Source organism: Pseudophryne corroboree, chromosome 2 (genome assembly GCF_028390025.1).
Source record: "Pseudophryne corroboree isolate aPseCor3 chromosome 2, aPseCor3.hap2, whole genome shotgun sequence".
NCBI lineage: Eukaryota > Metazoa > Chordata > Amphibia > Anura > Myobatrachidae > Pseudophryne > Pseudophryne corroboree.
Window position 1 is genome coordinate 655,607,127 of NC_086445.1, and position 26,983 is coordinate 655,634,109.

A 26,983-nucleotide genomic window follows, 5' to 3' on the forward strand; every position below is an offset into this window, starting at 1 on the left:
TGGAAATTTTTTCCCTGTGTGACTGCTCCCCAGCCTCTCAGGCTGGCATCCGTGGTCACCAGGACCCAGTCCTGAATGCCGAATCTGCGGCCCTTTAATAGATGAGCACTCTGCAGCCACCGCAGAAGAAACACCCTTGTCCTTGGAGACAGGGTTATCCGCTGATGCATCTGAAGATGCGATCCGGACCATTTTTCCAGCAGATCCCACTGAAAAGTTCTTGCGTGAAATCTGCCGAATGGAATCGCTTCGTAAGAAGCCACCATTTTTCCCAGGACCCTTGTGCAATGATGCACTGACACTTTTCCTGGTTGTAGGAGGTTCCTGACTAGCTCGGATAACTCCCTGGCTTTCTTTTCCGGGAGAAACACCCTTTTCTGGACTGTGTCCAGAATCATCCCTAGGAACAGCAGACGTGTCGTCGGAAACAGCTGCGATTTTGGAATATTTAGAATCCACCCGTGCTGTCGTAGAACTACTTGAGATAGTGCTACTCCGACCTCCAACTGTTCTCTGGACCTTGCCCTTATCAGGAGATCGTCCAATTTCTTTGAAGAAGAATCATCATTTCGGTCATTACCTTGGTAAAGACCCGGGGTGCCGTGGACAATCCAAACGGCAGCGTCTGAAACTGATAGTGACAGTTCTGTACCACGAACCTGAGGTACCCTTGGTGAGAAGGGCAAATTTGGACATGGAGGTAAGCATCCCTGATGTCCAGGGACACCATATAGTCCCCTTCTTCCTGGTTCGCTATCACTGCTCTGAGTGACTCCATCTTGATTTGAACCTTTGTATGTAAGTGTTCAAATATTTCGGATTTGGAATAGGTCTCACCGAGCCGTCTGGCTTCAGTACCACAATATAGTGTGGAATAATACCCCTTTCCTTGTTGTAGGAGGGGTACTCTGATTATCACCTGCTGGGAATACAGCTTGTGAATTGTTTCCAATACTGCCTCCCTATCGGAGGGAGACGTTGGTAAAGCAGACTTCAGGAACCTGCGAGGGGGAGACGTCTCGAATTTCCAATCTGTACCCCTGGGATACTACTTGTAGGCTCCAGGGGTCCACTTGCGAGTGAGCCCACTGCGTGCTGAAACTCTTGAGACGACCCCCCACCACACCTGAGTCCGCTTGTACGGCCCCAGAGTCATGCTGAGGACTTGGTAGAAGCGGTGGAGGGCTTCTGTTCCTGGGAATGGGCTGCCTGCTGCAGTCTTCTTCCCTTTCCTCTATCCCTGGGCAGATATGACTGGCCTTTTGCCCGCTTGCCCTTATGGGGACGAAAGGACTGAGGCTGAAAAGACGGTGTCTTTTTCTGCTGAGATGTGACTTGGGGTAAAAAAAAGTGGATTTTCCAGCTGTTGCCGTGGCCACCAGGTCCGATGGACCGACCCCAAATAACTGCTCCCCTTTATACGGCAATACTTCCATGTGCCGTTTGGAATCTGCATCACCTGACCACTGTCGTGTCCATAAACATCTTCTGGCAGATATGGACATCGCACTTACTCTTGATGCCAGAGTGCAAATATCCCTCTGTGCATCTCACATATATAGAAATGCATCCTTTAAATGCTCTATAGTCAATAAAATACTGTCCCTGTCAAGGGTATCAATATTTTCAGTCAGGGAATCCGACCAAGCCACCCCAGCGCTGCACATCCAGGCTGAGGCGATCGCTGGTCGCAGTATAACACCAATATGTGTGTATATACTTTTTAGGCTATTTTCCAGCCTCTTATCAGCTGGCTCCTTGAGGGCGGCCGTATCTGGAGACGGTAACGCCACTTGTGATAAGCGTGTGAGCGCCTTCATTTAATTTATCTGATTCAGGAAAAACTACAGGTAGTTTTTTCACACCCCACATAATACCCTTTTTTGTGGTACTTGTAGTATCAGAAATATGTAACACCTCCTTCATTGCCCTTAACATGTAACGTGTGGCCCTAAAGGAAAATACGTTTGTTTCTTCACCGTCGACACTGGAGTCAGTGTCCGTGTCTGTGTCGACCGACTGAGGTAAATGGGCGTTTTAAAGCCCCTGACGGTGTTTGAGACGCCTGGACAGGTACTAATTTGTTTGCCGGCCGTCTCATGTCGTCAACCGACCTTGCAGCGTGTTGACATTATCACGTAATTCCCTAAATAAGCCATCCATTCCGGTGTCGACTCCCTAGAGAGTGACATCACCATTACAGGCAATTGCTCCGCCTCCTCACCAACATCGTCCTCATACATGTCGACACACACGTACCGACACACAGCACACACACAGGGAATGCTCTGATAGAGGACAGGACCCCACTAGCCCTTTGGGGAGACAGAGGGAGAGTTTGCCAGCACACACCAAAACGCTATAATTATACAGGGACTACCTTTATATAAGTGTTTTCCCTTATAGCATCTTAATATATAATCATATCGCCAAATAAGTGCCCCCCCTCTCTGTTTTAACCCTGTTTCTGTAGTGCAGTGCAGGGGAGAGCCTGGGAGCCTTCCCTCCAGCAGTTCTGTGAGGGAAAATGGCGCTGTGTGCTGAGGAGAATAGGCCCCGCCCCCTTTTCGGTGGGCTTCTTCTCCCGTTTTTCTGACAACCTGGCAGGGGTTAAATACATCCATATAGCCCCAGAGGCTATATGTGATGTATTTTTAGCCAGTATAGGTACTTTCATTGCTGCCCATGGCGCCCCCCCCAGCGCCCTGCACCCTCAGTGACCGTTGGTGTGAAGTGTGCTGAGAGCAATGGCGCACAGCTGCAGTGCTGTGCGCTACCTCGTGAAGACTGAGAAGTCTTCAGCCGCCGATTTCTGGACCTCTTCTCTCTTCAGCATCTGCAAGGGGGTCGGCGGCGCGGCTCCGGTGACCCATCCAGGCTGTACCTGTGATCGTCCCTCTGGAGCTAGTGTCCAGTAGCCTAAGAAGCCAATCCATCCTGCACGCAGGTGAGTTCACTTCTTCTCCCCTAAGTCCCTCGTTGCAGTGAGCCTGTTGCCAGCAGGACTCACTGAAAATAAAAAACCTAATAAAACTTTTACTCTAAGCAGCTCTTTAGGAGAGCCACCTAGATTGCACCCTTCTCGGCCGGGCACAAAAACCTAACTGAGGCTTGGAGGAGGGTCATAGGGGGAGGAGCCAGTGCACACCACCTGATCCTAAAGCTTTTACTTTTGTGCCCTGTCTCCTGCGGAGCCGCTATTCCGCATGGTCCTGACGGAGTCCCCAGCATCCACTTAGGACGTCAGAGAAAATACCATTGATTGAACGAATAATTCCTGTGATATTGAGGTGTTTGTGTCGCTTAGCTTAGCCATCCTGCGACCACAGTGCACCTCTTTTTCTCTTTTCTTTGCATCATGTGCTGTTTGGGGACTATTTTTTAAGTGCCATCCTGTCTGACACTTCCATATATGTCCAGTGGTACTGCCATTTGATATAATTCCCGACATTGCTGCCATATAATTCCAGTGATTTTGTAATTTTCTTCCAGTGATTTGGACCAATAATACCATTGATTAGAACGAATAATTCCTGTGATTTTGTAATTTTCTTCCAGTGATTTGGACCAATAATACCACGAATAATTCCTGTGATTTTGTCATTTTCTTCCAGTGATTTGGACCAATAATACCATTGATTAGAACGAATAATTCCTGTGATATTGAGGTGTTTGTGTTGCTTAGCTTAGCCATCCAGCGACCACAGTGCACCTCTTTTTCTCTTTTCTTTGCATCATGTTCTGTTTGGGGACAATTATTTTAAGTGCCATCCTGTCTGACACTGCAGTGCCACTCCTAGATGGGCCAGGTGTTTGTGCCGCCCTCTTGGGTCGCTTAGCTTAGTCATCCAGCGACCTCGGTGCAAATTTTAGGACTAAAAATAATATTGTGAGGTGTGAGGTGTTCAGAATATACTGGAAATGAGTGGAAATTATGGTTATTGAGGTTAATAATACTATAGGATCAAAATTACCCCCAAATTCTATGATTTAAGCTGTTTTTGAGGGTTTTTGGAAAAAAAAACCACTCAAATCCAAAACACACCCGAATCCGACAAAAAATTTTCAGGGAGGTTTTGCCAAAGCGCGTCCGAATCCAAAACATGGGCGCGGTACCGAATCCAAAACCAAAACACAAAACCCGAAAAATTTCCAGTGCACATCTCTAATATTAATAAATATATATATATGTATATATATATATATATATATATATATACAGGTTGAGTATCCCTTATCCAAAATGCTTGGGACCAGAGGTATTTTGGATATCGGATTTTTCCGTATTTTGGAATAATTGCATACCATAATGAGATATCATGGTGATGGGACCTAAATCTAAGCACAGAATTAATTTATGTTTCATATACACCTTATACACACATCCTGAAGGTAGTTTTAGCCAATATTTTTTATAACTTTGCGTATTAAACAAAGTGTGTGTACATTCACACAATTCATTTTTGTTTCATATACACCTTATACACACAGCCTAAAGGTCATTTAATACAATATTTTTAATAACTGTGTATTAAACAAAGTTTGTGTACATTGAGCCATCAGAAAACAAAGGTTTCACTATCTCACTCTCACCCAAAAAAAGTCCGTATTTCGGAATATTTGGATATGGGATACTCAACCTGTATACATACATATCCAAAGAATGACTGGCACTCAGGAGTCTAATGAATGTTCAAAAAAGCATTTATCCAAGGTCTTGGATAAATGCTTTTTTGAACATTCATTAGACTCCTGAGTGCCAGTCATTCTTTGGATATGTATTGACTTTTTCTCTGAGCACCGGAGCAGTTGCTATATACTTGGAATGCCAGCTGATTGTGGGTGTATATATATATATATATATATATATATATATATATCTATCTATCTATATATCTATATATATATATATATATATATATATAAATGCAGCTGTCGACAGTGGATGGATCCAGTCTAGATGGATAGATGTTTTCTGTATTCTATTATTCCATTGCACAGCGTTACTATCTTTAGAATTGAGCCGAGTTCACCTATCAGGTTACATACTAGTGAAAGTGACCGTATAATTTAAAGGGGGACCACACTACAATATGACTGATATATCAAATTAAAACCTGATCTAGAAACATAATCTAGATATTTTATAATAGAGAGGAGACTGTATTAGTAAATTATTATAAAGGACAGCTATTCTTGAATTCTTGTATTCATTAAATGAGCAACTGCAGGTACATTGGCACCTAAACACAGTATTTTATCAACACAATTTTCCTACATTCTCATGTTTTTCTCTTTTTAGTATTTCACAGCTTTTAGGACAATTTTAACATAACTAATAAAGGTTACATTTTACTCTTGAGGTGCACCACGTTAAGACAAATGCTTTTCTTTATAGTTATTATATATGTCTACAATTATTTGTCATATGGTATATTTAAGTATATATATATTCATATATAATATATATTATTTGGGGTCCTCTTTCTTTTTTGGTTTTAATTGTGTTATAGATGATATCCTGTGTAACTGGCCTCTTTTGTATTACTTGGTTAATTATTGTTTTTGTGTATTTTAAAATTGGTGGTGTTTATTTTATCATTGCACTGTATGTAGATAAGTGCTCCACACAATTTTGCCCTATGGAATACAGCGCTAGTCAGTATATTAAGTCATGAAATTGGGTCAGGCTATATATTTGTCCTATATGATTACTTATGTTTACACTAGCCTGGACATTAGACCTTAAGGGTCAATTAGCTGCGGTTAATTACTGCAACTAATTGTTCCGCGGGGGCTATCCAATTAGCCGTGGTTAATTATTGCAGCTAATTGTTCTGCAGGGGGCTATCCAATTAGCCCCGTAAAGCCACGGCTCACACCGGTTTATCAGGGATTTTGTTTCACCTGCCTCATGCAGGCTAAACCAAATCCCTGTAAACAGCCCCGTTTTCACCTGAAAACACAAAGGTTTCACTGAACCTGTGTGTTTTTGGGAGATAATGTATTTTTTGTGCAGCGACCAAACTGAAAAACCTGTAAAAGAATACGGGTGAAACATCGGGAAAAATCTAAAAAAACATCAGTTTTTCGCCTCAATGTATTTTCACCTGTAATTGGATACCCCCCAAAGTCTGTTATGGTAAATGTGTAAGTAATTTGTGAAGAGAGTTGGTTCCGGACATATGCGGTTCAAGCTAGATTGCAAGGAAGTGCAGTCTGAGCTTGATATGCCGGGTGTGTGCAGGGTGCATGTGCAGTGCGGTAGAGAGCAGTCCAGCGCGTGCGTAGTGCATTCGGGGATTTGGACAGACAGGTATGAACACTGATTTGCTTGGTGAAACAGTGCTTAATGTGCAGCAGTGTGTCCTGTTACATACATGCTGCAGTCATGCTAAAGAGCCCTTCAAGTCGCGACATGCCGTGGCAGGATTCAGTACCACAGAGCATCTTTTTTGCATTTTTCCTGCGAAAATGCGTCTTAGTCGCAAAGTAATGCAATAGGACGTACAAGCAAATCCTGCTAATTAAAGTTATACTGTATGCCTAAATTAGTTGTGTAATTGCGGCTGTATCTGTATCCGAAATGCCACGTTACAGTGTTTTCCAGGAAAACACTATTTGCATACAAAATGCTATGCTACAGTCACACACAGAATGTAGACATGCTGTATATCATTTTAATCAGCTGCATGTGTGTCCTATTACATTACTTTGCAACTAAAGTGCATTTTCGCAGGACAAACGAAAAAAAAAAAGGATTTTAATTACCTAAGGGTAAATCCTTTTCTCGTAGTCCGTAGAGGATGCTGGGGTTCCATTTAGTACCATGGGGTATAGACGGGTCCCTTGGGAGCCATTGGCACTTTATGAGTTTAATAGTGTGGGCTGGCTCCTCCCTCTATGCCCCTCCCACCAGACTCAGTCTAGAAACTGTGCCCGAGGAGACGGACATACTTCGAGAAAAGGAAATACACAGATAGTGGTGAGAATTACACCAACTCACACCGAATTGAAAAACCATTCTGACCATCACGCAACATGGAGAAATCATGCCAACCAGCATGCAACATGGAGAACCCATGCAAACCAGCATGCAACTTGAAGAAAGCAAGCGCATCAGCATGAAACATGAAGGAACCATGCCAACCGGCATGCAACAAGAAACCATGCTACCCAGCAGGAACATGAAGAAACCATGTTAAGCAGCACGCAACATGAAGAAACCACGTTAAGCAGCATGCAACTTGAAGAAACCATGCTAACCAGCAGGAACTAGAAGAAACCATGCTTATCAGCAGGAAAGAGGAACAGCAACAGCTAAACCAATAAGTAACCAAGTAACAATGCAGGAAAAGGAAGCGCTGGGCGGGCGCACAGCATCCTCTACAGACTATGAGAAAAGGATTTACCTGTAGGTAATTAAAATCCTATTTTCTCTTACGTCCTAGAGGATGCTGGGGTTCCATTTAGTACCATGGGGATGTACCAAAGCTCCCAGTACGGGAGAGAGAGCGCTGAGGCTCCTGCAGAACAGATTGACCAAACTTAACGTCCTCAGAGGTCAAAGTATCGAACTGGTAGAACTTAGCAAACGTGACCAAGTAGCTGCTTGGCAAAGTTGGAAAGCCGAGACACCCCGGGCAGCCGCTCAGGAAGAACCCACCTTACGAGTAGAGTGGGCCTTAACAGAGTTCGGACATGGCAAGCCAGCCGTGGAATAAGCATGCAGGATAGTAAACCTGATCCAGTGAGAAATTGTCTGCTTAGAAGCAGGACACCCAACCTTGTTGGGATCATAAAAGACAAACAGAGCGTCCGACTTCCTGTGACGAGAAGTTCTCTTCACATATATCTTCAAAGCCCTCACAACATCCAAGGACTTTGAGGCAATTGAGGAGTCAGTAGCCACCACCACAATAGTTGGTTGATATGATAAACTGACACAACCTTTGGAAAACAATTGCTGACGCATTCTGAGCTCAGCCCTATCTTCATGGAAAACCAAGTAGGGGCTCTTGTAGGACAATGCCCCCAATTCTGACACACACCTAGCAGATGCCAATGCCAACAGTGTGACAGGCTTCCAAGTAAGAAACTTGACCTCAACCTCCTGTAGAGGTTCGAATCAATCCGATTGCAGGAACTGCAGCACCACATTAAGATGGAGGCACAAAAGGTGGTTGGATGTGCAGAACCCCTTCAAGAAAGTCTGACTCTCAGGGAGAGCAGCCAATTGTTTTTGGAAGAAAATGGACAAGGACGAAATCTGGACTTTTATGGAGCCCAAGCGTAGGCCCACATCCACACCTGCTTGTAGAAAGAGGAGAAACCGTCCCAGTTAGACGTTACTCCCTTCCTAGCCTGTATCAGGGTAGGAATTAAATTTTTCAGAATGCCCTTCCTAGCTAAAATCAGGCGGTCAACCTCCATGCCGTCAAGCGTAGCCACGGTAAGTCTTGATAAGCGAATGGCCCCTGTTTCAGAAGGTCCTCGCGAAGAGGAAGAGGCCTTGGATCCTCCAGCAGTAATTCCAGAAGATCTGAGTATCAAGCCCTTCTTGGCCAGTCCAGAGCCATGAGGATTGCCTGAACTCTTGTTCTCTTTATTAGTTTGAGAATCCTTGGGATTAGCGGAAGTGGAGGGAACACATATACTGACTGGAACACCCACAGAGTTACCAGGGCGTCCACCGCCACTGCCTGTGGGTCTCTCGACCTGGAACAGTACCTCCAAAGCTTCTTGTTGAGGTGGGAGGCCATCATGTCTATTTGAGGTACACCCCATCGGCATGTGACCTCTATAAATACCTCCGGATGGAGGCCCCATTCTCCTGGAAGGAGATCGTGTCTGCTGAGGAAGTCCGCTGGAGTGAAGATTGCTGACAGCGCCATCGCGTGATTATCAGCCCAGAGGAGGATTCTTGTTACCTCTGACATTGCAGCTCTGCTCTTCATTCCACACTGTCGGTTTAAGTAGGACACCGCCGTGACATGCAGCCCTCGAGAAGGTGAGAAAATAAGAATTTACTCACCGGTAATTCTATTTCTCGTAGTCCGTAGTGGATGCTGGGAACTCCGTAAGGACCATGGGGAATAGCGGGCTCCGAAGGAGGCTGGGCACTCTAGAAAGATTTATGACTACCTGGTGTGCACTGGCTCCTCCCACTATGACCCTCCTCCAAGCCTCAGTTAGGACACTGTGCCCGGACGAGCTGACATAATAAGGAAGGATTTTGAATCCCGGGTAAGACTCATACCAGCCACACCAATCACACCGTACAACTCGTGATACTATATCCAGTTTGACAGTATGAAAACAACTGAGCCTCTCAACAGATGGCTCAACAATAACCCTTTAGTTAGCAATAACTATTTACAAGTATTGCAGACAATCCGCACTTGGGATGGGCGCCCAGCATCCACTACGGACTACGAGAAATAGAATAACCGGTGAGTAAATTCTTATTTTCTCTGACGTCCTAGTGGATGCTGGGAACTCCGTAAGGACCATGGGGATTATACCAAAGCTACCAAACGGGCGGGAGAGTGCGGATGACTCTGCAGCACCGAATGAGAGAACTCCAGGTCCTCCTCAGCCAGGGTATCAAATTTGTAGAATTTTGCAAACGTGTTTGCCCCTGACCAAGTAGCTGCTCGGCAAAGTTGTAAAGCCGAGACCCATCGGGCAGCCGCCCAAGATGAGCCCACCTTCCTTGTGGAATGGGCATTTACAGATTTTGGCTGTGGCAGGCCTGCCACAGAATGTGCAAGCTGAATTGTACTACAAATCCAGCGAGCAATAGCCTGCTTAGAAGCAGGAGCACCCAGCTTGTTGGGTGCATACAGGATAAACAGCGAGTCAGATTTTCTGACTCCAGCCGTCCTGGAAACATATATTTTCAGGGCCCTGACAACGTCTAGCAACTTGGAGTCCTCCAAATCCCTAGTAGCCGCAGGCACCACAATAGGCTGGTTCAGGTGAAACGCTGACACCACCTTAGGGAGAAACTGGGGACGAGTCCTCAATTCTGCCCTATCCATATGGAAAATCAGATAAGGGCTTTTACATGATAAAGCCGCCAATTCTGACACTCGCCTGGCTGAAGCCAAGGCCAATAACATGACCACTTTCCACGTGAGATATTTTAGATCCACGGTTTTTAGTGGCTCAAACCAATGTGATTTTAAGAAACTCAACACCACGTTGAGATCCCAAGGTGCCACAGGAGGCACAAACGGGGGCTGAATATGCAGCACTCCTTTCACAAATGTCTGAACTTCAGGTACTGAAGCTAGTTCTTTTTGAAAGAAAATCGACAGAGCCGAGATCTGTACTTTAATGGAGCCTAGTTTTAGGCCCATATTCACTCCTGCTTGCAGGAAATGCAGAAATCGACCTAGTTGAAATTCCTCTGTTGGGGCCTTTTTGGCCTCGCACCATGCAACATATTTCCGCCATATGCGGTGATAATGCTTTGCCGTAACATCTTTCCTGGCTTTAATAAGCGTAGGAATGACTTCTTCCGGAATACCCTTTTCCTTCAGGATCCGGCGTTCAACTGCTATGCCGTCAAACGCAGCCGCGGTAAGTCTTGGAACAGACAGGGCCCCTGCTGTAGCAGGTCCTGTCTGAGCGGCAGAGGCCACGGGTCCTCTGAGATCATCTCTTGAAGTTCCGTGTACCACGCTCATCTTGGCCAATCCGGAACCACGAGAATTGTGTTTACTCCTCGCTTTCTTATTATTCTCAATACCTTTGGTATGAGAGGCAGAGGAGGGAACACATAAACCGACTGGTACACCCACGGTGTCACTAGAGCGTCCACAGCTATCGCCTGAGGGTCCCTTGACCTGGCGCAATATCTTTTTAACTTTTTGTTGAGGCGGGACGCCATCATGTCCACCTGTGGTTTTTCCCAACGGTTTACCAGCATCTGGAAGACTTCTGGATGAAGTCCCCACTCTCCCGGGTGGAAGTCGTGTCTGCTGAGGAAGTCTGCTTCCCAGTTGTCCACTCCCGGAATGAACACTGCTGACTGTGCTAGTACATGATTCTCCGCCCATCGGAGAATTCTTGTGGCTTCTGCCATTGCCATCCTGCTTCTTGTGCCTCCCTGTCGATTTACATGGGCGACTGCCGTGATGTTGTCTGACTGGATCAGCACCGGCTGGTGTAGGAGCAGGGATTTTGCTTGACTTAGGGCATTGTAAATGGCCCTTAGTTCCAGAATATTTATGTGAAGGGACGTCTCCTGACTCGACCATAGTCCTTGGAAGTTTCTTCCCCGTGTGACTGCCCCCCAGCCTCGAAGGCTGGCATCCGTGGTCACCAGGACCCAGTCCTGTATGCCTAACCTGCGGCCCTCCAGAAGATGGGCACTCTGCAGCCACCACAGTAGAGACACCCTGGTTCTTGGAGACAGGGTTATTAAGCGATGCATCTGAAGATGCGATCCGGACCATTTGTCCAATAGGTCCCACTGAAAGATTCTGGCATGGAACCTGCCGAAGGGAATTGCTTCGTAAGAAGCTTCAGAATCCAGCCGTGCTGGTGCAGCACTTCCTGAGATAGTGCTACTCCCACCAACTGTTCCTTGGATCTCGCCTTTATTAGGAGATCGTCCAAGTACGGGATAATTAAAACTCCCTTTTTTCGAAGGAGTATCATCATTTCCGCCATAACCTTGGTAAATACCCTCGGTGCCGTGGACAGTCCAAACGGCAGCGTCTGGAATTGGTAATGGCAATCCTGTACCACAAATCTGAGGTACTCCTGGTGAGGATGGTAAATGGGGACATGCAAGTAAGCATCCTTGATGTCCAGGGATACCATGTAATCCCCCTCGTCCAGGCTTGCAATAACCGCCCTGAGCGATTCCATCTTGAACTTGAATTTTTTTATGTATGTGTTCAAGGATTTCAAATTTAAAATGGGTCTCACCGAACCGTCCGGTTTCGGCACCACAAATAGTGTGGAATAGTAACCCCGGCCTTGTTGAAGTAGGGGTACCTTGATTATCACCTGCTGGGAATACAGCTTGTGAATTGCCGCTAGCACCGCCTCCCCGTCTGAGGGAGCAATCGGCAAGGCAGATTTTAGGAACCGGTGGGGTGGAGACGCCTCGAATTCCAGTTTGTACCCCTGAGATACTATTTGAAGGATCCAGGGATCCACCTGTGAGCGAGCCCACTGATCGCTGAAATTCTTGAGGCGGCCCCCCACCGTACCTGGCTCCGCCTGTGGAGCCCCACCGTCATGCGGCGGACTTGGAAGAAGAAGCGGGGGAGGACTTTTGCTCCTGGGAACCTGCTGTTCGTTGCAGCCTTTTTCCCCTACCTCTGCCTCTGGACAGAAAAGACCCGCCTTTTCCACGCTTGTTTTTCTGGGTCCGAAAGGACTGAACCTGATAAAATGGCGCCTTCTTAGGCTGTGAGGGGACATGGGGTAAAAATGCTGACTTCCCAGACGTTGCTGTGGAAACTAGGTCCGAGAGACCATCCCCAAATAATTCCTCACCCTTATAAGGCAAAACTTCCATGTGCCTTTTAGAATCTGCATCTCCTGTCCACTGGCGAGTCCATAAGCCTCTCCTAGCAGAAATGGACAATGCACTTACTTTAGATGCCAGCCGGCAGATTTCCCTCTGTGCATCTCTCATATATAAGACTGAGTCTTTGATATGGTCTATGGTTAGCAGGATCGTGTCTCTGTCTAGTGTGTCAATATTTTCTGACAGTTTATCTGACCACGCGGCGGCAGCACTGCACATCCATGCTGACGCAATAGCTGGTCTAAGTATAATGCCTGAGTGTGTATATACAGACTTCAGGATCGCCTCCTGCTTTCTATCAGCAGGTTCCTTGAGGGCGGCCGTATCCGGAGACGGTAGTGCCACCTTTTTAGACAAACGTGTGAGCGCTTTATCCACCCTAGGAGGTGTTTCCCAACGTGACCTATCCTCTGGCGGGAAAGGGAACGCCATTAGTACCTTCTTAGGAATTACCAATTTTTTATCAGGGAAAGCCCACGCTTTTTCACACACTTCATTTAATTCATCTGATGGGGGAAAAACTACGGGTAGTTTTTTCTCCCCAAACATAATACCCTTTTTAGTGGTACCTGTAGTTATATCAGAAATGTGTAACACCTCTTTCATTGCCTCAATCATGCAGTGAATGGCCTTAGTGGGCATCAGGTTAGACTCATCGTCGTCGACACTGGTGTCAGTATCAGTGTCGACATCTGCGCCTGCGATCTGAGGTAGCGGGCGTTTCAGAGCCCCTGATGACCTTTGAGACGCCTGGACAGGCACGAGCTGAGAAGTCGGCTGTCCCACATTTGGCATGTCGTCAAATTTCTTATGTAAGGAGTCTATACGTGCACTCATTTCTTTCCATAAGCTCATCCACTCAGGTGTCTGCCCCGCAGGGGGTGACATCCCTTCTAAAGGCATCTGCTCCGTCTCCACATCATTATCCTCATCAAACATGTCAACACAGCCGTACCGACACACCGCACACACACAGGGAATGCTCTAACAGAGGACAGGACCCACAAAAGCCCTTTGGGGGGACAGAGTGAGAGTATGCCAGCACACACCAGAGCGCTATATAATGCAGGGACTAACTGAGTTATGTCCCCTATAGCTGCTTTTTCTATATAAATGTATACTGCGCCTAAATTTAGTGCCCCCCCTCTCTTTTTTACCCTTTTCTGTAGTGTAGACTGCAGGGGAGAGCCAGGGAGCTTCCTTCCAGCGGAGCTGTGAGGGAAAAATGGCGCCAGTGTGCTGCAGGAGATAGCTCCGCCTCTTTTCCGCGGACTATTCTCCCGCTTTTTCCTATATTCTGGCAGGGGTATTTTCCACATATATAGCCTCTGGGGCTATATATTGTGGTATTTTTGCCAGCCAAGGTGTTATTATTGCTTCTCAGGGCGCCCCCCCCCCCCCAGCGCCCTGCACCCTCAGTGACCGGAGTGTGAAGTGTGTGTGAGGAGCAATGGCGCACAGCTGCAGTGCTGTGCGCTACCTTGGTGAAGACTGATGTCTTCTGCCGCCGATTTTCCGGAACTCTTCTTGCTTCTGGCTCTGTAAGGGGGACGGCGGCGCGGCTCCGGGACCGAACACCAAGGCTGGGCCTGCGGTCGATCCCTCTGGAGCTAATGGTGTCCAGTAGCCTAAGAAGCCCAAGCTGGCTGCAAGCAGGCAGGTTCGCTTCTTCTCCCCTTAGTCCCTCGCTGCAGTGAGCCTGTTGCCAGCAGGTCTCCCTGAAAATAAAAAACCTAATTTCTATACTTTCTTTCTAAAGGCTCAGGAGAGCCCCTAGTGTGCATCCAACCTCGGCCGGGCACAAAATCTAACTGAGGCTTGGAGGAGGGTCATAGTGGGAGGAGCCAGTGCACACCAGGTAGTCATAAATCTTTCTAGAGTGCCCAGCCTCCTTCGGAGCCCGCTATTCCCCATGGTCCTTACGGAGTTCCCAGCATCCACTAGGACGTCAGAGAAATATGCAGCCACCAGAGGAATGAAATTCTAGCTTTCAGAGACAGGTGTATTCGCTGGTGCATGTGAAGATGAGATCCCAACCATTTGACCAGGAGATCAAGTTGGAAAGACTGTGCAAGTAATCTTACTTACTGACAAGCCTCGTAGGAGGCAACCATTTTCCCCAGAAGGCGAATGCACTGATGAACTGATACCCGGGCTGGCTTCAGGACATCCCAGACCATTGATTGGAACACCAACGCTTTCTCCACTGGTAGAAACACCTTCTGCACTTCCGTGACAAGAATCATCCCCAGGAAGGAATGCCCCTTGTCGGTTCCAAATGTGAAATTGGAAGCTACAGAATCCACCCAAGATCCCGGGACAGTTGATTTGAGAGAGCAACCCTCTGTAACAACATCTCCATGGAGGATGTGAAGGTCGTCCAGATATGAAATTATATCCACTCCTGTCTGTGGAGTAGGAGCATAATTGCTGCCATGGCCTTGATGAACACCCCCGATGTTGCATAGAAGCCAAGTGCAGTGTTTGGAACTGGAAGTCACCTAGTTGTAGTGCGACCGTAGATAGGCCTAGAGAGGCGGCCCGATTGGAAGGCCGCACCCCTGATATCCCGGGATACCAGGAATTCCTTAAATCTCGACCACAGATCACCGCTCTCAGACTCCATCTTGAATTGAACACCCACCAGTAGGGGATCAATGACCTTAGGTTTGAATAGTAACCCATGTTACGTAAACGAGGTGGAACTGGAATAATGACATTTGTTTGTCAAATGTTAGAATAGCTGCCAGCAGTATTGTACTTTCAGTCTGAGAAGCTAGTAAGCCTGATTTGAAGAACCTGTGAGGCAGGAGTACTAGAAACTCCAGTCTGCACCCCTGGGCAGCCTAACGTTTCCCAGGGGACTTAGGCAGGATATCGCCTAGATGTTTTAATGAAATCTTTTTAGTCTCTCTCCCACCTGCTTGATTCCTAGGCAGTGAGGTCCACCGTCAAAACGAAGGTTTTGAGAATACCGAACCTGAAATCCATTTCCAGGGACCTGGCGGTGCAGGTTTTTTGGAATTTCCCCAACGTTCTCTAAAGGAAGTGGAGGAACCCTTGGATTCATGGGAAAACCTTGCGGTTTGAAGGGATTGCAGAATAGGCATAGGATCTAATGTCCTGGTCTGTGCAGCTGCGGAGTTAAGATACGTCAACTTACCCGCAGTTGGCTCGAATATTCACGTATCCCGAGCATCCCAACAGGGCCTCACCCGTGAAGGGCTGACTCATCATACCTTTCTTGGATTCTGTAACTGCAGTCCATTGGTGCAGCCACCGTCCCCTGCGTGTCGAAACTGCCAGAGTAGTGGTCCCTGCGTTATGCAGGCCAATCTCCTTCATGGCATCCAGCTGTGAAGCCTGTAGAATCCTGTATGTGACATAGAAACAAGTACATGTCACTCCTACACATAGAATCTAAATGATCAAGTAAGGAGCCTGACCACGTTACAATAGACCCAGAGATCTACGCAAAAGTGGGTCTCCGAGTCACACCTGCAGCAGTGTACAGTATTAGAGATTAGTCTCAATCTGCGATCAGCCTTTATGGTGGTTGTACCAGGGACAGGTAACACAACCGTCTTTGACAATTTAGACACTCTTTAGGGATGTGGCTAATATCCCTGGGTGTACTCAGGTTTAACACCCTAAACAGTGGGAAGTAATTTATTACATATATATATATATATATATACACAGGTTGAGTATCTCATATCCAAATATTCCGAAATACGGAATATTCCGAAATACAGACTTTTTTGAGTGAGAGTGAGATAGTGAAACCTTTGTTTTCTGATGGCTCAATGTACACAAACTTTGTTTAATACACAAAGTTATTAAAAATATTGTATTAAATGACCTTCAGGCTGTGTGTATAAGGTGTATATGAAAAATGCATGAATTGTGTGAATGTACACACAGTTTGTTTAATGTACAAAGTTATTAAAAACATTGGCTAAAATGACCTTCAGGCTGTGTGTATACAGTGTATATGAAACATAAATGCATTCTGTGCATAGACTTGGGTCCTATCGCCATGATATCTTATTATGGTATGCAATTATTACAAAATACGGAAAAATCCGATATCCAAAATACTTCAGGTCCCAAGCATTTTGGATAAGGGATACTCAACCTGTATATATATACAGGTTGAGTATCCCATATCCAAATATTCCGAAATACGGAATATTCCGAAATACGGACTTTTTTGAGTGAGAGTGAGATAGTGAAACCTTTGTTTTCTGATGGCTCAATGTACACAAACTTTGTTTAATACACAAACTTATTAAAAATATTGTATTAAATGACCTTCAGGCTATGTGTATAAGGTGTATATGAAACATAAATGAATTGTGTGAATGTAGATACACTTTGTTCAATGCACAAAGTTACAAAAAATATTGGCTAAAATTACCTTCAGGCTGTGTGTATAAGGTATATATGAAACATAAATGCATTCTGTGCTTAGATTTAGGTCCCATCACCATGATATCTCATTATGGTATGCAATTATTCCAAAATACGGAAAAATCCCATAACCAAAATACCTCTGGTCCCAAGCATTTTGGATAAGGGAGACTCAACCTGTATATATATATATATATATATATATATATATATAATATTCCTCATCCCTAATAGCCTCAAACATATGATGCCGCCCTTATATGTCATGAAGTATATAGGCAAGTGTACGCTTGTTAGGGTACGTAATTGGGGCGAGAGGCACAGCTGTGGGATTTTAATCCCCAGACTACTCAAAACTGCAGCTTCCACCCAGTATTGGATATATTTGAAAGTACACCCTATGGAGGCCACAGCATGGGGATCTGCCACCGACACAGTTTTGAGCAAGGTATAGACTCCCCAGTAGAAGATATACATTCTGCAGTACAGGACAAAGTCTCTTAACATGGTAAAGTGAGTTACACACACACAGAAAAATGTCAACACAGTCCCGTCCCCCCCCAGAATATCTTCAGAGAGTCACAGAGTACATGAAGCCAGCCACAGCGCGCCCTATACGCTTTTATTATGATAAAAAAAACCCTGTTGACTAGCTTAACCGTAACAGGGTAGCTAGTACATAATTTATTCTCCCCCCTTGTTCCCTTGTTTATAACACCTTGTAGTGTACTATGTGGAGGACAGCGCTCCCTGTCAGCGTGTGTCTGCAAGAAGAAAATGGCGCTGGTGAGTGCTGGATCCGCTCTGAGGAGAAACCCCGCCCCCTGTAATGGCGCGTCTTCCCGCTTTCACTGATAATATGGGCCTGAGGTGATTTAGCTTCTAACAGTGGGATTAGCCCCTGTTAGCATATGTGACGAGTGTAGGGTATTTGCGCTGGCCCAGGGCGCCCCTCACAGTCACGCACATCAAGTACCGCTGAGCCCTCCGGAGCACAGCCTGTCAGAGCTGCGCTCCTACCCTTGTTCCGCCATTCTCGCCAGCGACCCGCTTACCGGGTCGCCGGCGTCATACTCACCACTCTTCTGTCTTCTGGCTCTGTTAAGGGGTGGCGGCCGTGCTGTGGGAGTGAGCAGTCGCCTCGTGGGCTTGCGATCAGCACCCTCAGGAGCTCAGAGTCCTGTCAGCAGAGATAGAGAAACATTAACTTCTAGAGTTTGTTCCTACTCCCCCTCTAATGTTCCACGAAGCACGGGGGCTGTTGCCAGCAGCCTTCCTGTACCTAACACTCTTAGAAAAACAATAAAACTAGAAAAACTCCTAGGAGCTCCCCTAGCTGTGACCGGCTTCACCGGGCACATTTTCTAAACTGAGTATGGTAGGAGGGGCATAGAGGGAGGAGCCAGCTCACACTATTAAACTCTTAAAGTGCCCATGGCTCCTAAGGGTTCCATCTATACCTCATGGTACTAATGTGGGCCCCAGCATCCTCTAGGACGTAAGAGAAAAAAAACACTCAGCGCTACCCAGTCACACGGCACTCACGCGTTGTGTGCAATGTGACTTGTAGCACATGGAGCAAAGATGTAAGTGGACACATCTGTACCTTTTTAGTATGTTCTGAGCACTTGTGAGTGTCTGATGCTGAGGTGCCAGTCTTTGAATGGTCTGTGGAATGGATTGAAGTCGACAGACAAGATATGTAATGTATGGCAACATCATTATTATCTTAAATTAAAAGGAATATTAGAAGATACAAAATATGTAAATTAGTGATAGAAGGCTTGAGACAAGAGACATGTTGAATGCTTGGCTGCAAACAGTGTACGTTTGAGTACTGGGTGGTGATATGGGTGTGAGTTAGAAGATCTACACTGAAAAGGTCTACAGTCAATAGGTCTACCACTAGTGGCTTTTGACCCTGTCGACCTTTTGAACCTATCGACCTAATGCATGTCTACCATTAGTGTAAACTGTAGACCTTTTTAGTGCAGCTCTATAGTCTGGATACTGGTGATAGTATAATAAAACAGTAATTGGACATTTATATTGGAGAGTGTCCTTCTTTGTATACACATAAGGATCGATTAAAGAAGTAATTCAAAGAGGAAATAACACACGCTGATCTATCCAATATCAGCAGGCCAGAGAGCAGTTTACCAACCTTGTTACCACGACACTGAAATTAAAACTTTCTAACAAAGATCTGCTTGAAGCACATTTGTTGAACTATAAACAAACTGTATTTTTGTGTATCATAAGTGACCTTGGTTGTGTGGGAAGGGTGTGTCTTCAAAGACTGATAAGTTAATGTAAGTCCCTGTTGGGCAGAGTCGAATAATCGGGATTGGTACTATTAATTATACTTAGCAACAAAGGAAACTATTTCACCCCGAAGAATAGGTCATGTGCCGCAGGGCTTCAGCTGTCAGAGGGGCACAAAGAAAGAAAGACCGAGGGGGCTGCTGAACTAGAAAAGATTTCTCTCCACTCATTTCATAGTAGTTTGGGCCAGTCACTGCTGACTGCTGACCAAGCTCAGAAAATCCCCTTAAAGACCCCTTCAGCTGAAGAGTCTGGAATGTGTCTGATAATAGATCAAAGTGTGCACACAGTGAGCTACAGCTCTGCTGCTGTGTCTTATATGAAGAAATAAAGGTGAACAGAAGTTGGTTTTAAGAAAATGCACTAATTATTATAATAAAACTTTTAAGGGAGGGTATTTATCAAAGCGATAAAGTACCAAGCAATCGGCACCGGACATTTTTCAACATAGCCCAGCCTGTAAAATGTAAGACAGAAGCTGATTGGCTGGTACGTTATCTCTCACAATTTTAACTCTCTACGAGCCCTGATTAAATCCCTCCTCAGGGCTCTATTTATTATCATTTGCAGCCTTCACTCAAAAATAAAGATTCCTTTTCGCCACAATTAGCTGCAATAAGGAATCTTTATTCTCCCAGATGTACCATTGGTAAGTCGCTGGGGCGTCACCACGTGCAAGCTGGAGCAACTGGGGAGGGGGGGTGGTGGGGGGGGGGGGGGCACCACCTTCTATTTTGCCTCCAGGTACCTGTATGAACTTACGCACCTGTTGTGCACAAAATTAGAATGAAGCATGAATGCCAACTTCAGCATGACTTTAAAATCAGGGAAGAAGGCCCAAAAAAATGGGACCTCCAAAGTTTGAAGTTGTCTACAGTAGCCGAGTAGCTTGTTCTCCTCTCAAGTCCCGGTTGTTGCCTGGTTGTGTCTTCCAGCGGCCTGTTACTAGGCAGCCAGTTTTCCACTCGGCTGAAGCGTTCCTGGGTGCTTAGCAGTGGAGCTTGTCTACGTGCAGCACTGCAGCTGCACAGAGTTTGCAATTAAGTAAACACTCCCAAACTGGCTTAACCCATTGGACAGTGTTACTGTTATAAGTCAGTCAGCCCAGCTATGTGTGCCGATTATTGCTTGTGCCTTGAAAGTGTAAGACACTGATCCCTGTCCGCAAACCTTGCTGTTTCTGTAGATACTCTGTCTGATTTCCTACTTATTGGTTTCTGACTCCTGCCCTACCTGTACCCACTTCCAGTCTAGTGTGTTAACCTTCATCTGCCTTTCCAGTGTTCCTGTACTCAGCCTGCACGATATACCATCTACTCAGTGCTTGCATACCATCTACTCAGTACCCACTAAGCCATCTTCACAGTGCCTCATCTGCCCCGACTGAGATTCTGACCCAGAACTGACCTTACCCTCGTGCTCCCATGTGTCTCCAGTCCATTATCCTGTGGTCTCCAGCCTATTGTTTGAGCAACTACTGCTGGAGGTTTAAGTCCACCAATAGTGCTGGAGTTCCCTATAGGCCAGTACACACGGGGAGAGATGTGTGCTGAATGATCTGTCAACACGCATCTCTCCTCCCATTCAGCACAGCACGAAGTGTGCTGAGCGATGTAGGGGTACGGGGGCGCTCATTTCACCCAGCGGGTGAAATGAGCGATGTGCTAGATCAAGGGTAGCCAACCCTGGTCCTTGAGAGCTACCAATAGTGCACGTTTTCCAGGTCTCCTCACAGAGTCTACCTGTGGATCTTTTAAAATGTGACAGTTAGTAATAACTGCACATGTGCACCTGCCAGGTGAGCTGGAAAACGCAAACTGTTGGTAGCTCTTGAGGACCGGGGTTGGCTACCACTGTGCTAGATTGTGCCTGCCGCGGGGCTGCGCATCGCTATCGCTGTGGGGCATACACACAGAGAGATCCGTGCTTAAAATCTAAGCAGTGTAGTCAGATTGCTTTGATTTTAAGCATGGATCTCTCCGTGTGTACCCCCCTTAACAGTCGGGGTCTAGTGAGATCGAGATCACAGCGAGATCTGATAAGCTAATGGGTTCAGAACCTGAAGCCCGGACTTTGAGAATCAATGACTGCCATGTTAAAAGGTAATCAGTTCTAGAGAGATAGTTGTGAATTTTGTAAAAATATGTGAATTCCTGCACTTTGGTATGGTGGAGGTGGCAAGTATCCACTACATGTAATTTGGTTGGAAACAAGCTAATCCCTATTTTGCATCTTTTGTGGTACCTGGTGACATCTTGTCTATCTACGTATGCAAATAAAATGGACCCCTACAATTAAATATGTGTCAGTGAAGGCATATAGTTTATTCACCATTGGAATACTGTAAAAAATTATTAATCATAAAAGCCTTTTTTTTAGTGTTGTTTAAAAGAAAAAGCTTGGTCTCAATTGCTGACAGGTGGAAAATTATACATAAACCATTAGAAAGTAAAATTATGTTAGAACACTAAGTGGTCTATTTACTAAGCTTTTGAGAGAGATAAAGTGGAGAGAGATCAAGTACCAACCAACCAGCTGCTAACTGTCATTTTTCAAACACAGCCAGGTAGTTAGGAGCTGATTGACTGATACTTCATCTCTCTCCAAGGCTTAGTAAATAGACACCTAACCACTATTATATAAAAGAAGCAATGCATTTATAACAGTACAATTGATATCTAATTTATTTTGACTTTGTTTGATATCCTTGTCAGAATACAATTATTTCTCCTTAGTTACCGACGTCACTCAGTTTTTGTGAATGCACAGTCAGCAGCCACTAGAAGCAAATTATGGGCAGCGATTAACACAGCAAGGGCTTCCTGCTGAAGGCTCTTATGCCATGTACACACTAAAGCGATGTGTACCCGGACAATATGGTGGCTGATATAATCTGACATCTTGTCAGTCAGTCTGAACACTGGCTAGGCTGCTCATTGCAGTGCACCGTGAATTATCAGAGTTTGAATGGGACATGACAGTGGATGCCCGACAGATGGGACATTCCCTTTCCGAAGTTGTGCAGACAACATTTCTCGATCTACGGTGTCACGTGTGTACCAGGAATATTTCATGGAAGGAATTACCACCCACCATAGACAGTGAAGTGGCCAACCATGGGTGCATAATGATCGCGAACAGCAGCGTTTTGGCTAGTTTTGTCTGTGGTAACAGACAAGCAACACTGGCTCAAACCACATCCACATACAATGCAGGCGGTACCAGACACATATGCACATAAGACAAACCAGAGTGCAACTGTTAACCTTACGACACCGGACCCAGTGCCTCACCTGAGCTCATGATGTAGCTACTGGACTTTGGAGGACTGGTGACATGTGGCGAGGTTCAATGAGTTACGGTTCCAGCTGTGGCGCAGTCCGCATGAGTCCATGGACCCCAGTCATCAACAAGGCACCATGCAGACTGGTTGTGATTCCAAAATGTTGTGGAGTGTGTTCACGTGGCATGGGTTGAATCCACTGAGCTAACTGGGCACACAATTGACCGGTAACCATTGATTCTGTTCCCTAGTCCGTTATTATAAGGGATGTGATGGCTGCAATTGATATTATCTCCCCTATACGTATACAACCTCGTAAACCACACTGTCAAGCTCCCTGGATTGACAACAGTGTTAGGGAGTTCAAGAAAAGGGGGCATAGGCTGGAAAAACAATGAGGGAAGACTAACCTTGTGAAGGACAAGAGAAAACTAATAAAGCATAATGAAGAATACCAATCGACAATCACCTGTAAGAAATCAAAATTCCTGTCAAATGAGATCATGGCAGCAAACAATAGGCAAGCTCAACTTTTCCGCACAGTGGAGATGCTTTGCAAGCCAGAATGCCTGCAGCCTGATTAAACCCTCTCCCAGGCAATGTGTAACGAGTTTGCAAACTTCTTTGCAGATAAAATATCCACCATCCGAGCTGGAATCTCAACAGTGCCAAACTACTAAGCCTGGCAATGTAGGCCACCTGCCTTCATGGCCCGACTTTGACACAATGGATGTAAAGGACATTGCTGAAATTGCTCGGATTTTGCGTCCCACCACCTGTGATCTGGATCCTGCCTCAACCAAACTTCTAATAGGGTGTATGGATATAATTGGTCCTGTATTTGCAAAAATTGTTCAATGCTCTTTGCAGATGGGCATTTTTCCTGAACCATTAATGGAAGCAATTGTTAGACCTCTTCTTAAATAAAACTAATTTAGATCCCAACTACATGACCAACTACAGACTGGTATCAAACCTTCCTTTTCTAGGAAAGGTTATTGAGAAAGTGGTTGCAAATCAACTGGAAACCCGCCTGACAACCCATGATATTTATGATCCATTCCAATCAGGATTCAGGAGAAGACATAGCACTGAAACTGCCCTGGTGTGTGTGTTAAATGATCTTCTAATGGCAAGAGACAGATGTGACTGTTCAATCTTAATCCTTCTGGATCTCTCTGCAGCATTTGATACCATGGACCATGGGCTACTGATTGAGCGCCTGATATATTTATGTGGACTGGATGGCACAGTCCTAAGCTGGTTCAAATAATTTCTCACAGGCAGGTCACAGAGAGTTTAGTCTACAGCTGGGGTTAAAGTGAGCCGGAACGGGGTGGAACTGTGTTCCGTCAGTTCCATTTGGAGACGGAACGCAGTTCCGCCTCCTCTGGCTCACCTCAACCCATGTGTCCCCGGCGCCGCAGCAGGGAGATGACGGGCGCCCACTGAGATTGTGTTACCAGCGGGCGCCCGTCTCCCTGCACAGCGGCAGCCGGAGTCAGGAGCTCAGTACTGAGCTCCGGCTTCCGACTCGGTCATTGCGCGCTATGGGAGAGATGCCATGACGTCTCTCCCATAGTGCCGAGAAGCGGACGCTCTGAAGACTGCAGCGGCCGGACAAGGAGCGGTGCTTGGTAAGTGTGTTGTGTATGTCTTTTTTTAATTTGTGTAGCGGCACATCTGGGGGGGGGGGGGGGAAGGGGGAAGCATTACTACTGGGGGGCAAACTACCGAGGGGCATCTACCCTGGGGCAAACAACTGGGGGAGGCATTACTACTGGGGGAGCATCAACTGAGGGCAAACTACTGGGGGGGCATTACTACTGGGGGGCAAACTACTGAGGGGCATCTACTGGGGGCAAACAACTGGGGGGGCATTACTACTGGGGGGCAAACTACTGGGGGCATTACTACTGGGGGGCAAACTACTGGGGGACATTACTACTGGGGGCAAACTACAAGGGGGCAAACTACAGGAGGGCATTACTACTGGGGAGCAAACTACTGAGGGGCATCTACTGAGGGCAAACTACTGGGGGGGCATTACTACTGGGGGGCAAACTACTGAGGGGCATCTACTGGGGGCAAACAACTGGGGGGGCATTACTACTGGGGGGCAAACTACTGGGGGCATTACTACTGGGGGGCAAACTACTGGGGGACATTACTACTGGGGGCAAACTACAAGGGGGCAAACTACAGGAGGGCATTACTACTGGGGAGCAAACTACTGAGGGGCATCTACTGAGGGCAAACTACTTGGGGGACATTACTACTGGGGGGGAAACTACAGTGGGGCAACTACTGGGGGCATTACAACTGGGGGCAAACTACTGGGGGACATAACTACTGGGGGGCATCTGCTGGGGGCAAACTACTGAGGGCAAGCTACTGGGGGCAAACTACAGGAGGGCATTACTACTGGGGGCATAACTACAGGGGCATTACTACTGGGGGTGTAACTACAGGGGCTAAACTACTGGGGGCATTACTACTTATAGGCATTACATCTGGGGGCTAAACTACAAGTGGGCATAACTACAGGAGCTAAACGACTGGGGACATTACTACAGGCAACATTACTACTGGGGGCAATATTACACAGGGGCATTACCATTAAGGGCATTACTACTGGGGGCACTACTAATGAGGGTATTGTAAAGGGGGCACTTCATAAGGGGCATCACTCCTGGGGACATAAGGGGCACTGCTATTGCGGGCATTGCGTAAGGGGCACCATTACTATGGGCTCTATATAAAGGGCACTACCACTGTGGGCATTGTATAAGAGGCGTTACTGCTGTGGGCATTATGTGTATTATGGGGTGCTACTACTGTGGGCATTACTATTGTGTAACACGCCCCTTTTTGAGACCACGCCCCTTTTTTGCTGCGCGAGCAATACGTTTATTGCGTTGGCGCCGTGGGGAGGGGGGTGAGTCTGCAGTATACTCATCACCATCAATGCCATTGCCATGTGGTGTCCCACAAGGTTCTATACTGTCCCCCATGCTTTTTGCAGTTTACACGCTACCACTGGGTGAAATAACCAGGCGCCATGGCCTGGTCTACTACTGCTATGCAAATGATACACAACTGTACCTTTGCTCCGGGCACTGAGAACCCAATAAAATCCCTAAATGGCTGTCTAACTGTGCTCCAGGAGTGGATGAGTGCCAGTTGGCTGTGACTGAATCCGAAAAAAACATTGTCCTGGATGGTGGCTTAAGACTTAAACATCAGATATCAGCCTCAATCAAATCCTCATTCTTTCATCTGAGGAACATAGCCAGAATCAAGCACTTACAGTAATTCCCTCTGAAGATCTGTCAAAAGTCATACATGCATTTGTATCATCTCAATTAGACTACTGCAATACCCGCTACCTTGGTCTCACAACAAAAAAATTGCACCGCTTACAGCTGGTGCAAAACACAGCTGCCAGGCTGTTAACCAACCAGCCCTGTTCTAGCCACATAACATCCATTCTTTACTCCCTTCACTGGTTGCCTGTAAGATAATGAATCATCTTCAAGATTGGCTTACTGAGTTTCAAAGCACTACATGACCAGGGCCCAAGGTACCCGAAGCAGCTTCTGTTTTCATACTGCCCCACTCGATTACTGCGATCTGTATATGAAGGACTTTTAGCAGTTCCTAGAATCTCCCGTAATTCATCTGGGGTTCGAGCTTTTAGTCATGCGGCTCCGACTCTATGGAACTCACTTCCCCGCACAGTGCGAGAGGCCCCCACTCTAGAATCCTTCAAAAGTAGACTCAAGACTTTCCTGTTTACTCAAGCATTTCCATAATGTCCCTTTAGTATCTCCATGCTCTCTGTATTTTATGAAAAGCTTTTCTGTACTTCATTATTTCTGTACTGTATTATGTTCATTCTATCTGTTAAGCGCCCTGAGTCCTATTGGAGAAAGAGCGCTATATAAATAAAATTATTATTATAACCACTACATTGCAGTGCTTGATGACCATTTACAGCCCTTCAAGGACTTCATGTACCCCCACAAAGATGGAATATTCCAGCGGATAATGCTGATCAGTCTCAAGTTGTCCAGAATTGGTTTAAGGAGCATTCTGTAGAGTTACCATGAATGGTGTGGCCACCACATTTGCCCAATATGAACCCCATCAAGCATTTATAGGATGCTGTGGAGAGGTCCACTTGCACCAAAGATCCTGCATTTACAAATATAAGGAAGCTGTGGGAAGCTGTCTACAGGGTAGAGGGTGTCCTACACGACACTAGGCACCTATCCTATTACTTTTGGCACTTCAGTGTATGATTCCTATTACAAAAGGCTGCATTTATAAATGCAGTTTGCAGCTAATGTGATACGATATCTGACTTCTACGCTTGGCGCATGTACAAACAGAGTAGCAAGTCTTGC

At 46.1% G+C, this 26,983-nt stretch overlaps 1 protein-coding gene across 2 annotated transcripts in view; it reads right to left on the reverse strand.

Moving 5' to 3' along the window:
• The window catches only part of SLC6A17 (solute carrier family 6 member 17), a 296,779-nt gene that overhangs the window by 122,830 nt on the left and 146,966 nt on the right, over positions 1–26,983 (reverse strand). The gene's annotated exons all lie outside the window — the stretch shown is intronic.